A 14456-nucleotide genomic window follows, 5' to 3' on the forward strand; every position below is an offset into this window, starting at 1 on the left:
CCTGATAGCTTTGTCTTTTGATTGAGATTTTAGTCCATTTACATTTATTTATTTATTTATTTAGAGATTCAAGTTTTATTATTTATTATTTATTTTATAAATTTATTTTTTATTGATGTTCAATTTGCCAACATATAGAATAACACCCATTTACATTTAGAGTAACTATTGAAAGATAAGAGTTTAGTGCTTATGTATTACCTATAATGGTCCTGTTTCTGTAGTTTGTTTCTTTCTGATCTATGTTAATTTTGGGCTCCCTCTTTGCTTACAGGATTCCCTTTAATATTTCTTGCAGGGCTGGTTTAGTGATCACAGTTCTTTTAGTTTCTGTTTGTCCTGGAAACTCTTTATCTCTCCTTCCATTCTGAATGACAGCCTTGTTGGATAAATTATTCTTGGGTTCATGTTTTTCTCATTTACTACCCTGAATATATCATGTCAGCCATTTTTAGCCTGCCAGGTCTCTGTGGATAGGTCTGCTGCCAGTCTAATGATCTTACCTCTGTAGGTTAAGAACCTCTTGTCTCAAGCTTTCAGGATTTTCTGTTTCTCTCTGGAATTTGAAAGCTTCATTATTATATGTTGGGGTGTTGATGTATTTTTACTGATTTTGGGAGAGGTTCTCTGTGCCTGCTGCACTTGAATGCCTCTTTCCTTCCCCAGATTAGGGAAGTTCTCAGCTGTGATTTGCTCAAATATACCTTCTGGCCTTCTCGCCTTCTCTCTCTCTCTCTCTTATCCTCTGGGACCCCAATAATTCTAATATTGTTTAGCTTTATGGTATTGCTGATTTCTTGAAGCCTCTCCTCATGGTCCATTTGTTGTTTTTTTCTCTTTTCCTCAGCTTCCTTCCTTTCCAATCACTTGTCTTCTATGTCACTGACTCTCTCTTCTGTCTCATCTACCCTCGCTGTTAGAGCATCCATTTTAGACTGCATCTCTCCTAAAGTATTTTTAATTTCTGCCTGATTAGATTTTATATCTGCACTAACAAATTCCCTAGTGTCTTTTACGCTTTTTTTCAAGCCTAGGTAGTAATTTTATAATTGTTATCCTGAAATCCAGATCTGATATTTTACTTATATACATATCAATTAGATCTGTGGCAGAGAGTATTACCTCTCATTCTTTCTTTTTTTGTGAATTCCTCCTTCTAGTCATTTTGCCCAGAGAAGAATGGATGAATGAGAGAACAAAATAAAAAATATCATCCACCATGTTAGTGAAATATACACTAGACAAATGCAGTGAGCTCTGAAACAAAAAAAGAAAAGTAAAATAAAGAAAAAAAGGGAAAATAGAGTGAATATAATCTTCCAGGTGGACAAAACAAGGTGATCCAATTGGTCCTGGGTGTGTTTTGGTCTGTTTGTTAGAAGACACTAAATCCCCCCCCATGTGTAAAGAATGGAAAACTGATATATTTACAAAAATAACATTGAATATAGTGAAAGGAAACCACAAATGAAGACTATACCTATAAAATGTAAATGTAAAAATGAAAACTAAAAAAAGGATTAAAGACAAAAAGTTGATTAAATAAGAAACTTGTTGAAAGGGAAAAAAAGAAAAAAAGGAAAATTTTAATCTGAGAGATAAAAGAATCATGAGAAAAAACCTCAAATACTATATTGTTTTCCTCTGGCGCTGGAATTTTTCTTTTTTTTTTTAATAATAAATTTATTTTGTATTGGTGTTCAATTTGCCAACATACAGAATAACACCCAGTGCTCATCCTGTCAAGTGCCCCCCTCAGTGCCCGCCACCTAGTCACCTCCACCCCCCATCCTCCTCCCCTTCCACCACCCCTAGTTCGTTTCTCAGAGTTAGGAGTCTTCCATGTTCTGTCTCCCTTTCTGATATTTCCTACCCATTTTTTCTCCCTCCTGGAATTTTTCAATTCTGTATGATCTGTAAATTTGACATTTGCCTGATGTTTAAGCTTGTCTTCTGAGGGAGGGACCTGCTCTGCTAATTCTCAGGTATCTTTGCCAGAGCAGAGTTGCACTGTCCCTTGCCAGGAGGCTCAGTGTAAGCTGCTTCTGGTTGCTCTATGTGGCTTTTGTTCCTTGAGGATTTCCCTCCCTCTTTAGAGGATGAAAATAAAAATGGCTGTACCCTGATCTCCAGCCCTGAAGCTGAAAGATCCTTAGTCTCACTCTTCAGTGCACCCTTAGGGAAAAGCAGTCTTCACTTTTGTGTGCACCAAACTCTGCAGACTCTTTCGGTGCCCACCCAAGCCACCCCTCCCAGGGGAAGGTGGAGGATCTTTGTGTTTTTGCCATTTGCAAGGTCCTCACTGGGAGACCGGTCATCAGATCCTGCTACATTTCATGGCTGTTGGCAAACTGAGCTGAGAGCCCTCTTCTGGGCTCACTGACTGTACTGGTTTCTCTGCTGCAATGCTTGAGAACTCTGTTGGCTCAGGCACTCCCGTCCTTTCTGTGACCCCGGGGTTCTTGAGACAATCTTCTGGAGATACTAGGGCTTTTCCTACCATGAGTCAACATTTGGGTGAGACCCAAAGAGCCTAGTGAAGAAAAGCTCTTCACTTTTAGATTTGGAGAAATCTTTAACTCAGGATTGGAAATAAGATGCTAGGAGATCAGCTCTGTGGGAGGCAGGTGAGTTCAGGCAACAGTAAGAACTGGATTCACTTGACTCATAAGCTGGTCTCTTGGGAACAGGAAACTACAGGAAAAAAAGTCCATCTGTGCAGAACAATGTCCCATAGGGAATGATGTGCCCAGGGGTTGGAGAAACAGGAAGGAAATATGCCTAAAGAGCAGATGAGAAGCTGTTAATATCTCTTTTGCTGTTGTCCCTCAGCAGGTACAACCTTGGGATGAATGGAACACTGGTACTTCTTCTGGAGTCCTAAGTCTAGCTAGGATACTCCTGCTGTATTGTTGGAAAGCAGAGCATCAGTGTCCATCATCAACCATGGAGGGAAGAATTTGGACTTCCCCACAGAGACCCCCATGCAGGTGAGTCCAAAAACCCAGCAGGTAGTGCAGGAAAGGGCCAGAGATAGTGGAAGGGTGAGAACATTTACCTGAAGCCACCTGAGAGCCAGTCCAGCCTAGCCCAGCACCAGGACATCACTTTTTATGATCCTAAAAAGAAAAGTAAACATTTAAATCAGCCATTCAGGGGAAACTGTTGAGGGTTGACTAGTGTTAATGGAATAGTGGTGATGGGTGGCAGCAAGTGGTCTCAATAGGAGTAGAACATGAGTCTAAGATTTTTGCTATTAAGGGGAATAGAGATATAGGCTATTAGCTACAAGGGCCATGCAGTCAATTGAGGTCTTTCCTTTTGTTCTTTTTAAGCCAGAAAAATTTGAGTACGTTCCCATACTGATGAGAAAGATCCAGACCATGGGTCATGAGACATACATTTCACGGTGTCCTTTTTCAAGCTGGGTATTTCAATCAATTTTTTTTAAACATGTGTAGGTGAAAAGCGATATACTAAAAAAAGCTTAATGTTGCAATTATTTTCTTACTGGGGAGCATAAGTATATTTGTGGGTTTCTTAGATGTTTGCTTTCTCTGCTGCAAATTGTCTGTGCCAGTTCTGTGCTTTTGTTTGGTGGAGTGTTTATATTACTGTTTTTGATTACATTTTTTCAAATCTAAGAATTGGAATTTTCCCACTAACTTTGCTGTTTGATCTTCAGTTCCTTTATGTATATACAGATGTATTAGAGGGTAGTAGGAAAGTTAATGTATTTTGTGTACTCAAACTTATCATGTGGTCTTTTCCTCCCCCCTCTTGCACATTTAAGTGTAGAAGGTTCTGCATCATTTGAATAAATAAATCACCATTTATACATATTTCCAAACTGCCTTCACATTTCTATTATTCCTCATTGTACTTTTAGGCTTTTTGTGATTAGATCTATTTCTCCAAGTCACGTCACCTGCAGCCATCATTTGGAAGGTGTTCTTCTTTATCGTTTGACTAACATTCACCTTTTATTCCTAAACAAATATGAACTAATATTTCTTTATATAAGATGAAATCGTAACTTTAGATAATGCTTCCTACCCACTTTTATTTATTTTTTCCCTACCCATTTAAAAAAAGACTTTTTGTTATATTCTTTTATTTCTAAGTTTATGTTTTTAAAAAGTAATACCTACCCCAACTTTGGGCTTGAACTCACAACCTCAAGATCAAGAGCCACATTCTCTCCCAACTGAGCCAGTCAGCTCCCCTGATTTCAAGTCTTTAGCACTTTAATCTCCCATTAATGACCCACGTCAATGTCATTACATTAATAGTATTTTATACCTCTCTATAAAATCAGTTTTAGATTGTCATTGTGTTTCAGGCAATTGTTTGACACAGCTCCATGCCTAAGCTAGTCTCATTCTCATTGCTACCCTTTGTTCCATAAGATCTTAGCTTCTTTTAAAACTAATGTTTCTATATTATGCACACAGAAATATTCATACAGTTTTATACAAATTCATGCACAGAATGTTATGCACATTGTAAATGGTCTTTGTGCTTGCATGCAGTCTATTTTTTATAGCTTGTCTCCCTCAATAGCACCTTGCCTCCATCAACCAATAAATGCTAATTCATTATTTCAGTGATTGCATAGTATTTTATTGTCATTTACACCTTTTGAGGATTTTTCATATTCTTTATCATTAAATTGCTATTATATCAATTATAGAAAAATATTTTGAGATTGAGTTAGAATGCTGGTTCTCCACCAGGGGCAATTTTTTCCTGCAGGGAACACTGAGCAGTGTCCAGAGACATTTTAGGCTGTCAGATTGGGGAGGCTTTATTTATTTATTTATTTATTTATTTATTTATTTATTTAAATAAATGCCTTCTTTTACTATTTTTTATTATTATTTTTATTTTTTTGTTGGAGTTCAATTTGCCAACATATAGCATAACACCCAGTGCTCATCAGTGCCCATCACCCAGTCACCCCAACCCCCCGCTCACCTCCCTTTCCACTACCCCTTGTTCATTTCCCAGAGTTAGGTGTCTCTCATGTTTTGTCCTACAATGCCCAGGAAAAACCCCAGTACAGAGACTGATCTGGACCAGGATGTCAAAATCATGATTTGGCTGTAGATTTTATTTTTTATTTGGGGGATTTTTCTGGTAATTTTAAAGACTTTCTTTTGCAGTTTTAAAATTTAATTTTTAGCTTCCATATAATTCAATACAGTGTTTTTTAGTTTCAGGTATACAGTATAGTGATTCAACAGTTGTACACATTACTCAGTGCTCATCATGATGAGGGTACTCTTAATCCCTTTCACCTATTTCACCCATCCCTCCACACACGTCTCCTCTTTTAACCAGCAGTTTGTTCTCTACAGTTAAGAGTCTGTTTTTGGTTTGCTTCTTTCTTTTTTTGATCATTTGTTTTGTTTCTTAAGTATCAATTTTAAGTAAAATCATATGGTATTTGTCTTTTTATGACTGACTTATTTCACTTAGCATTATACCCTCTAGATTCATCCACGTTGTTGCAAATGGCAACATCTCATTTGCACCTCTTAATACACTTTAACCACTCCCCCTCCACCTACCCTCTGGCAAGTACCAGTTTTTTTTTTTAAGATTTTATTTATTTATTCATGAGAGAAAGAGAGAAGCAGAGACATAGGCAGAGGGAGAAGCAGCCTCTTCACAGAGAGCCCGATGTGTAGTCCCCCGCCAGACCCGGGATCAGGACCTGAGCCGAAGGCAAATGCTCAACTTCTGAGCTACCCAGGCGTCCTCCAGTTTGTTTTCTGTATTTGTTTGTCTGTTTGTTCTAATCATTAGATTATACAAGTAAGTGAGGTCATATGGTATTTGTCTTTGTCTGAATTATGTCACTTAGTATAACATCCTCTAGATCCATCCATGTTGTTGTAAATGCAAGATCTCATTCTTTTTTGTGGGTGAGTCATATTCCAGTGCATACACACACACACACACACACACACATATGTATACAAATGTATATAAAACTTGTATATATTAAAATGTATATAAAATTTCATCTGTATATATATGTATACATACAAATCTTCTGTATCCATTTATCTGTATGTATATATATATGCAAATCTTTATTCATCTGTATGTGTGTGTGTGTGTGTATATATATATATATACAAATCTTATTTGTCCATCAATAGATGCATTGTCCATTCATCTATTGATGGACACTTGGGCTGCTTTCATATCTTGCCTATTGTAAACAAAGCTGCAATAAACATGGAGTGCATATATTTTTGATTAGTGTTTTTGTCTTCTTTGGGAAGCAGAACCATTTGATCATGTGGTATTTCTATTTTTAATTTTTTGAGGAAACTCCACACTGTTTCCACAGTAGCTGTGCTAGTTTGCATTCCTACCAACAGTGCACAAGGGTTCCATCTTCTCCACATTCTCACCCACACTTGTAATTTCTTGTCTTTTTATACTAGCTAGTCTGACTGGTATGAAGTGATTGTCCTATTCTTCTGGATGTCACATAGATGGAATTTTTTTTTCCTTTCAGATTGCTCACTACATATATATAATGTATATACATACATATATGTACAAACATATATACCTATATGTGTATGTACACATATATGTATATATATGATTTTTGAGGGATATATATATATATATATGATTTTTTGAGAGTTAGCTTTGTATCGTTACTTGACTGAATTAATTTAATAGCTTTATTAGTGTTTTTGTGACATCTTTAGGATTTTTTACATATAAGATCACATCATCTACATACTTAATTTATTTTTTCCTTTCCAGTTTGGATGTCTCTTCTTTCTTTCTTTCTTTCTTTCTTTCTTTCTTTCTTTCTTTCTCTCTTTCTTCTTTCTTTCTTTCTTTCTTTCTTTCTTTCTTTCTTTCTTTCCTTCCTTCCTTCCTTCCTTCCTTCCTTCCTTCCTTCCTTCCTTCCTTCCTTTCCTACCAGAGTTCCGGGAGAGCAGCTTTGCACTACCCTCTCACCTACTCTTCTTCTTTCTTTAGTTCCTCTGGCTAGAACTTCCAGTGTTATGTTGCATAGAAATCATGAAAGCAGTCATCCTTGCTTTATTCTAGACCATACAGGAAAAATGTTCACTGTGCCCCCATTGAGTATCATGCTTGCTGTGGGTTTTTCATAAAAGGATTTTTTTCAAGATTTTATTTATTTATGAGAGAGAGAGAGAGAGAGAGAGAGAGAGAGAGAGAGAGAGACAGGCAGAGGGAGAAGCAGGCTCCATGCGGGGAGCCTGATATGGGAATTAATCCAGGGACTCCAGGATCACACCCTGAGCCAAAGGCAGACACTCAACCACTGCCACTTCACTCATGCCTGCCACCCAGGCATCCCATCATAAAAGGCTTTATGTTGAGATAGTTTCCTTATATTCCTAGTTTTTAGTATTTTAATGATGTTCTACACAAATATAAACATTAATTTTTTGAGAGAAGAATATAAACAATAATGTACCTGCCAGGTTAGTAATGCATGATTATGATTGTCATGCTCTTTCTCTCTTATTTTAGTAGTAGCATTGCCTATATGGAACTAAAGAATGATACACGAATTTCAGAATTTCTTCTTCTGGGATTTTCAGAGGAACCAGAATTGCAACCCTTCCTCTTTGGGTTTTTCCTGTGCATGTACCTGGTCACCATACTTGGGAATCTGCTCATCATCCTGGCTGTCAGCTCTGATTCCCACCTCCACACACCCATGTATTTCTTCCTTGCCAACCTTTCCTTTGTAGAAATCTGTTTCATCTCCACCACTGTCCCCAAGATGCTGATGAATATACACGCAAAGAAAAAAGTAATAACATATAAAAGCTGCATCATGCAGATGTACTTTTTCCTACTTTTTGTAGGTTTGGACAACTTCCTCCTGACTGTGATGGCCTATGACAGATTCATGGCCATCTGTAATCCCCTGCACTACATGGTTATAATGAACCCTGGGCTCTGTGGACTGCTGGTTCTGGTGTCCTGGGTCGTGAGTGTCTTGCATTCCCTGTTACAAACCTTAATGGTGTTGCGGCTGTCCTTCTGTACAGAGGTGGAAATCCCCCACTTTTTCTGTGAACTCAATCAGGTGATCCAACTTGCCTGTTCTGACACCTTTCTCAACAACATGGTGATGTATCTTGCAACTGTGCTTCTGGCTGGTGGTCCCCTGGCTGGGGTCCTTTACTCTTACTCTAAGATCGTTTCCTCCATACGTAAAATACAATCAGCTCAGGGCAAGTATAAAGCATTTTCCACCTGTGCATCTCACCTCTTGGTTGTCTCCTTATTTTACTGTACGGGCCTAGGAGTGTACCTTAGCTCTGCTGCTACCCAGAGCTCCCACTCAAGTGCAGAAGCCTCGGTAATGTACACGGTTGTCACGCCCATGCTGAACCCCTTCATCTACAGCCTGCGGAACAGAGACATAAAGAGGGTTCTAAATGTATTTTTCAGAAGGAAGACATAAAAGAGTCATTTTTCAAGAAGTATCTGTGATTGCCAGATAATGCCAGAAATCGTGGTTCTTTAATTGGTTCATGAATTAAGAACTTAATCCCTCTACCTGTAACTTGGAGTTTCACTTTTTCTAAAGTTTAGCTGCTTTATTAAACTTTTCTTTTTTGTTTTCTTAATTTCCATATTAGTTCCAACTCTGAATCAGAAACAATTTGGAGATTCCCATTTGTGCCATAGAGTGATGGATCGTCCTAGTTTTATGAAACAAACTACATTGCCCACTGAGACCATTCTTATAATTTTATTGTAGAAGAAACTCTAAGAGCACAGTTTTTCACTCTGAGTCTGCCATTCTTTTTATGTTAGTACCTTAAATGCTTTTCCTGATAATATAGTCTTTAACCTACTAGTTTGTTTTGTAGCTAGTCATGGGGCTTTGTGATCCTTATTAGCATCTTGTTCTCTTATCAGCTCAGCATCCACAGTATCCCTTGTACAGAAGAGTAAGGCTAAAATTGCTTATGAAAAACACAAACCAAGTATAACCTACATAAAGACAAGTTTGCATAAACCAAGTGACTTGACATGGGCTCAGTATCAGGGAAGACCTGAAATAGGATGAAGTAAAAATTTTAATCACACCATATTTCACTGTGGAAAATATATTTTTGATGATGTACATCTACTCATTGAAATGTGGCATATTTGGTGTCCATCTTTAAGGGTTTTATTAATTGAAGTGAAGAATGTAGTAGCAGATTTTATATTATTTAATTGGATTATTTTGCTGTTTCTCTTTGAAAATTTCTAGTGCTGCCTACAAATATTACTCCTTCCATTGCCCTAGACTTAATATCTCCCCTTTTAAAAATGTTGTCATGAATGTTATACTGTGTGTGAACAATTTCTGTCACCAATTTCTTTACCTTTCTTGTGATATTTTGCTGCTGATTTTACTTATTTGTATTTTCTCCCCTACCCTTTTTCTTCGCTCTAACAAATCGTTTGTCAATTTTGATCAGCTTTTCAAAAATTCGCTCCTAGCTTTGTTAATCTTTTCTGTGGTTTTTTGGTCCATATACTATTTATGTTTGCTCTGATATTTGTTATTTTTTCCTCTGCTCCACGGGACTCAGTTTATTCTTCTTTTTGTAGGTCTTTGAGTCATAAAGTGAGGTTATTTACTGAAGGTCTCTTGTTTTTCTTTATGTAGGCATTTATTGCTAGAAACTTCCTTCTTTGAGCTGCGTTTGCAACATCCCATAAGTTTTGATAGGCTATGTTTTCTTTTTCATTTGATTGAAGATTTTCAAATTTCTTTTTTGGTTTCTTATTTCATCCACTGGCTGTTCATGATTGGGTGGCCTACTCCCTACATATTTGTGAGTATCTCAGATATCCGTGACCTTACATTCATTGCAGGATTATTTACAATAGCCAAAACATGGATATAGCTGAGTATCATCTGTCATCATTGACAGATGAATTAATGATAATAGCATATCTATACAGTGTGACTTAGCAATAAGAAAGGAATATCCTTCCTTTGCTAAAATACGTATGGACTCTGAGGGCATTACACTAAGTGAATTAATCAGACAGAGAAAGACAAATAGTGTAGAATTTCACTTATATGTGAAATACAAGAATCTGAACTCATAGAAACAGAGAGCAGGTTGATGTTTGCCTGTAGCTGGGGTTTGTGGAAATGAGAAGATGCTGGTGGAAGCCTACAAATCTTCAATTATAAGATGAATGGGTTCTGGGAATGTCATGTACAACATGGTCATTTTGGTTAACTATATTGTGTTGTATACTGCCATGTTGCTAACAGAGTACAGAGTAAATGTTCTTACAACAAAAATAAAAGAGAAGTATGTGAAGTGATGGATGTATTCACTAATGTATCCTGGTGATCATTTCATTTATATGAAATCGCCAAGTTGTATGCTTAAAATTTTAGAATTTTACATGGCAATTACATGTTAATAAAACTGGAAAAATGAGGGGTGGAGGGATGGGGTAATTGGGTGATGGGCATTAAGGAGGGCATGTGATGTGATGAGCACTGGGTATTATATGCAACTGATGAATTATTGAACTCTGAAACTAATGATGTACTATATCTTGGCTAATTGAATTTAAATTAAAAAAAACTGGAAAAATGAAGAAAAAATCTTTCCGTCTTCTCTGTCTTCTATTTGCATTCCAATGCCATCTCCTTCCAGTGGAAGCCTCCCCATAAAAGAAAACCAAACAGTACCAGAATGAAAACCGTTATGAATATATCACTGAGAAAGTGATAGGAATCAACCAGTCAATAGGAAAACATAAGGAAGACATAAGTATCTACATAAGGATTCCATGAAGATAGTATCAGTGATAAACAGTTCTTAGTCCATCAATTGGTGAGTTAGATACAAGGTCTCCAGTCTCTCTGAGACATCTGGAAAGAAAATCTTTTATTTCTCTGAGCTTTTCTTAGACTAGGAATAGTGATCTACAAGCAAGTGGTGGGGAGCAAATATTTACAGGAAAGCCTGAGCCTCTGGAGTAAATTTCCATAAATAACTGCCCAGTGGATACATAATTAAATCTCACTGTATTCTCAGAGATCATTCTACTGTTGAAAGTTGAAGTGGAAATGAAACCTTTCAAATAGAAATTTACAGTAGTAGTAGACTGTTTGCAGAGATGGCTCCACATCCCCTTCTTTCTAGGTAGCCATGTGTTTGGCAATGTGGGCAGCACCTTCCATCAGGTGGTGGAGACTCTTCCGCCACCTTTCATCTGGGCTTTACACTCAGCTAGGAGTCTGATCAAGATTCTCTGTCCCTTTCTTTCTTCCCTGTACCCCTTTCTTGTTCTCTCTTTCTCTCAAATAAACAAATAAATCTTAAAAAAGAGTGGCTCTGATAAGGATCCTTTTCAGTTACATGGAAGGACATGTATTTTTTTGTAGAGAATGAATAGTGACCCAGAGTCATGTACATGACTAGACAGGAATTCATGCTCTCTGTGTTCTGCAGAGACATCTTGATTTTAGCTTAATGAGACTTATTTTTGGCTTTTACCTCCAAGGCTGGAAGAGTGCATTTTTTTCAAATATTTTATTTTTTTATTCATGAGAGACGAGAGAGAAGCAGAGACATAGGCAGAGGGAAAAGCAGACTTCCTACAGGGAGCCGGATGCGGGACTCGATCCCAGATCCTGAGATCAGGATCTGAGCAAAAGGTAGACACTCAACCGCTGAGTCACCCAGGAATCCCTGGAAGACTGTAAATTTGTTTCTTTTAAATCCTCAGTGTGGAAATTGATGATAACAGCAATAGGAAAGTGACAAAGACATTTCTCCAATAAAATTTATTTATTTTTTTATAGATGAAAATTTTATTTTATTTTATTTTTTTAAATAAATAAATTAATTTTTATTGGTGTTCAATTTACCAACATACAGAAAAACACCCAGTGCTCATCCCGTCAAGTGTCCCCCCTCAGTGACCGTCACCCATTCCCCCCACCCTCCGCCCTCCTCCCCTTCCACCACCCCTAGTTCGTTTCCCAGAGTTAGGAGTCTTTACATTCTGTCTCCCTTCCTGATATTTCCCACACATTTCTTATTATTAAAAAAAGATTTTACTCATTTATTCATGAGAGTAATGAATAAAATTTTTCTCTTTCTCTCTCACAGAGAGAAAGAGAGGCAGAGACACAGGCAGAGGGAGAAGCAGGCTCTATGCAGGGAGCCCAATGTGGGACATGATCCTGGGTCTCCAGGATCATGCTCTGGGCTGAAGGTGGTGCTAAACCACTGAGCCACCAGGCTGTCCCAATATTCCATAATTTAATGAGTAGATGAAGTGCCTGAGAAAGAAATACTTTGCATGGCAATAAATCTATGATTTAAGATTTTGCTTCATCATCCTTAAAGTCAACTGGACTCCAAGGCCATATTATATCAATATATTTTTTTTCCATATATGTCTTTCTATGTAGATTCCACTTGGAGACATGGATTTTTATTATCATTTCTTTTGCTAGTGACTAGGGTAGGCATGGTGGACACAAGCTGTGTAACAACAGGATCCTAATGTGTAGAAAAATCTTCAGGATCAGCTATAAGAACCAGTATGTCAAAGTCTGCATTCTCAGGAAGAGTATGTAAGGTAATTATATACAAAGGAATCATGTTCATAAAAGTGAAGAACAGTGGTCTCAGATTTTTCTCTGTTATAAACTAATATAAATAGCTATGGTGGCCAAGAATAGATTTTCCATAGGAGTAGTATTTGGTCAAACAAAACAAAACAAAACAATACTTACTTTGATATATTTTATTCGAGAGGAAATTATTCTTAGCAGATACATGTAGTCCTTTAAAAAAATGAGAATTTCCAAATATTTCACAAACAAGGTTAGGAATAGCATTGAGAGAGTAGGAAAATGACAAAGGGAAAAATCTCTGGGATATCAGAGATATCACAAAGCTTAATAAAGTGAGTTGCATAAATTATATAGAAAGGCAAAGAAGAAATAGAAATTCAGGAAAAAAATAGTAGAGGCATGTCCCACTTCCACAATCTGATCAAAGTATCTCAAGATTTGGCTCAGGTTTGGGGCCTTGCAATCATGGGCACTTCTTCAGCCCCACGACGATTGGCCCTTTTAGAGCTGGCATCCCAGAGAATCTCATCAGAGCCTCCTTTATGTCTCTGTTCCTCAGGCTGTAGATGAAGGGATTCAGCATGGGCGTGACCACTGTGTATATCACTGAGGCCACTGCACTTGAGTGGGAGCTCTGTGTAGCAGCAGAGCTAAGGTACACTCCTAGGCCCGTACAGTAAAATAAGGAGACAACCGAGAGGTGAGATGCACAGGTGGAAAATGCTTTATACTTGCCCTGAGCTGATGAGATTCTATGTATGGAGGAAACAATCCTAGAGTAAGAGTAAAGGATCCCAAGGAAGGGACCACAGGCCAGCAACATAACTGCAAAATACATCACCATGTTGGTGAGAAAGGTGTCAGAGCAGGCAAGTTGTATCATCTGATTGAGTTCACAGAAAAAGTGGGGGATTTCCACCTCTGTACAGAAGGACAGCCCCAACACCATGGAGGTTTGTAACAAGGAATACAGGACACTCATGACCCAGGACACCAGAACCAGCAGTGCACAAAGCCAGGGGTTCATGATCACCGTGTAGCGCAGGGGGTGACAGATGGCTACAAACCGGTCATAAGCCATCACAGTTAGAAGAAAGATGTCTAATCCTGTAAACAGTATGAAAAAGTACATCTGTGTGAGGCACCTTGCATAGGTGATGACTTTGCTTTGGGTCTGGATGTTCTGCAGCATCTTGGGGATGGTGGTGGAGGTGAAACAGATGTCTACAAAGGACAGGTTGGTGAGGAAGAAGTACATGGGGGTGTGGAGGTGGGGATCAGAGCTGACAGCCAGGATGATGAGCAGGTTTCCAAACACAGTGATCAGGTACATGGAGAGGAAAAGCCCAAATACGAGGGGGCTGTAGTTCTAGTTCCTCTGAAAATCCCAGAAGGTAGAATTCTGAAATTCCTGTATCATTTCCTGGGTCCATATGGTGGAGGCGACTACCAGCACAGGGGAAAATAACATGACTCATTTTCACAGAAATGGATATTGCTCACATTGTGGAAATGCCACAATTTATATTTTCCAGTCAAGAAACTCATTTCAATATTTTTGAGTGGATCTGGGACCTTTGAAGTGATTCCCATTTCCTCTCTGACTTGGAATTTTATTTTTTTCTTTTTAATTTAAGATTTGGAAATTTCATCCTAACATCAGATGTTTCCCAACAGTTCAAGTATTGTATAGTCTTAGTCGGAAATTCTTTCATGCATTTGAGGAATATATAGAGTGTGGACCATGTTTCAAAATTCTAGTCATAAAGTGTAGGGAGGTGAAAAGCAAAAATCCCTAGAATTCTGTGATGATGAT

At 37.9% G+C, this 14456-nt stretch overlaps 2 pseudogenes; one reads left to right on the forward strand and one right to left on the reverse strand.

Moving 5' to 3' along the window:
* Positions 1 to 7555: 7555 nt before the first annotated feature.
* On the forward strand, positions 7556 to 8384 carry LOC112913154 (olfactory receptor-like protein OLF4; annotated as a pseudogene).
* Positions 8385 to 13243: 4859 nt separating this feature from the next.
* LOC112913202 (olfactory receptor 7A5-like) lies at positions 13244 to 14073 on the reverse strand (annotated as a pseudogene).
* Positions 14074 to 14456: the final 383 nt, after the last annotated feature.

Source organism: Vulpes vulpes, chromosome 9, assembly GCF_048418805.1.
Source record: "Vulpes vulpes isolate BD-2025 chromosome 9, VulVul3, whole genome shotgun sequence".
Lineage (NCBI taxonomy): Eukaryota > Metazoa > Chordata > Mammalia > Carnivora > Canidae > Vulpes > Vulpes vulpes.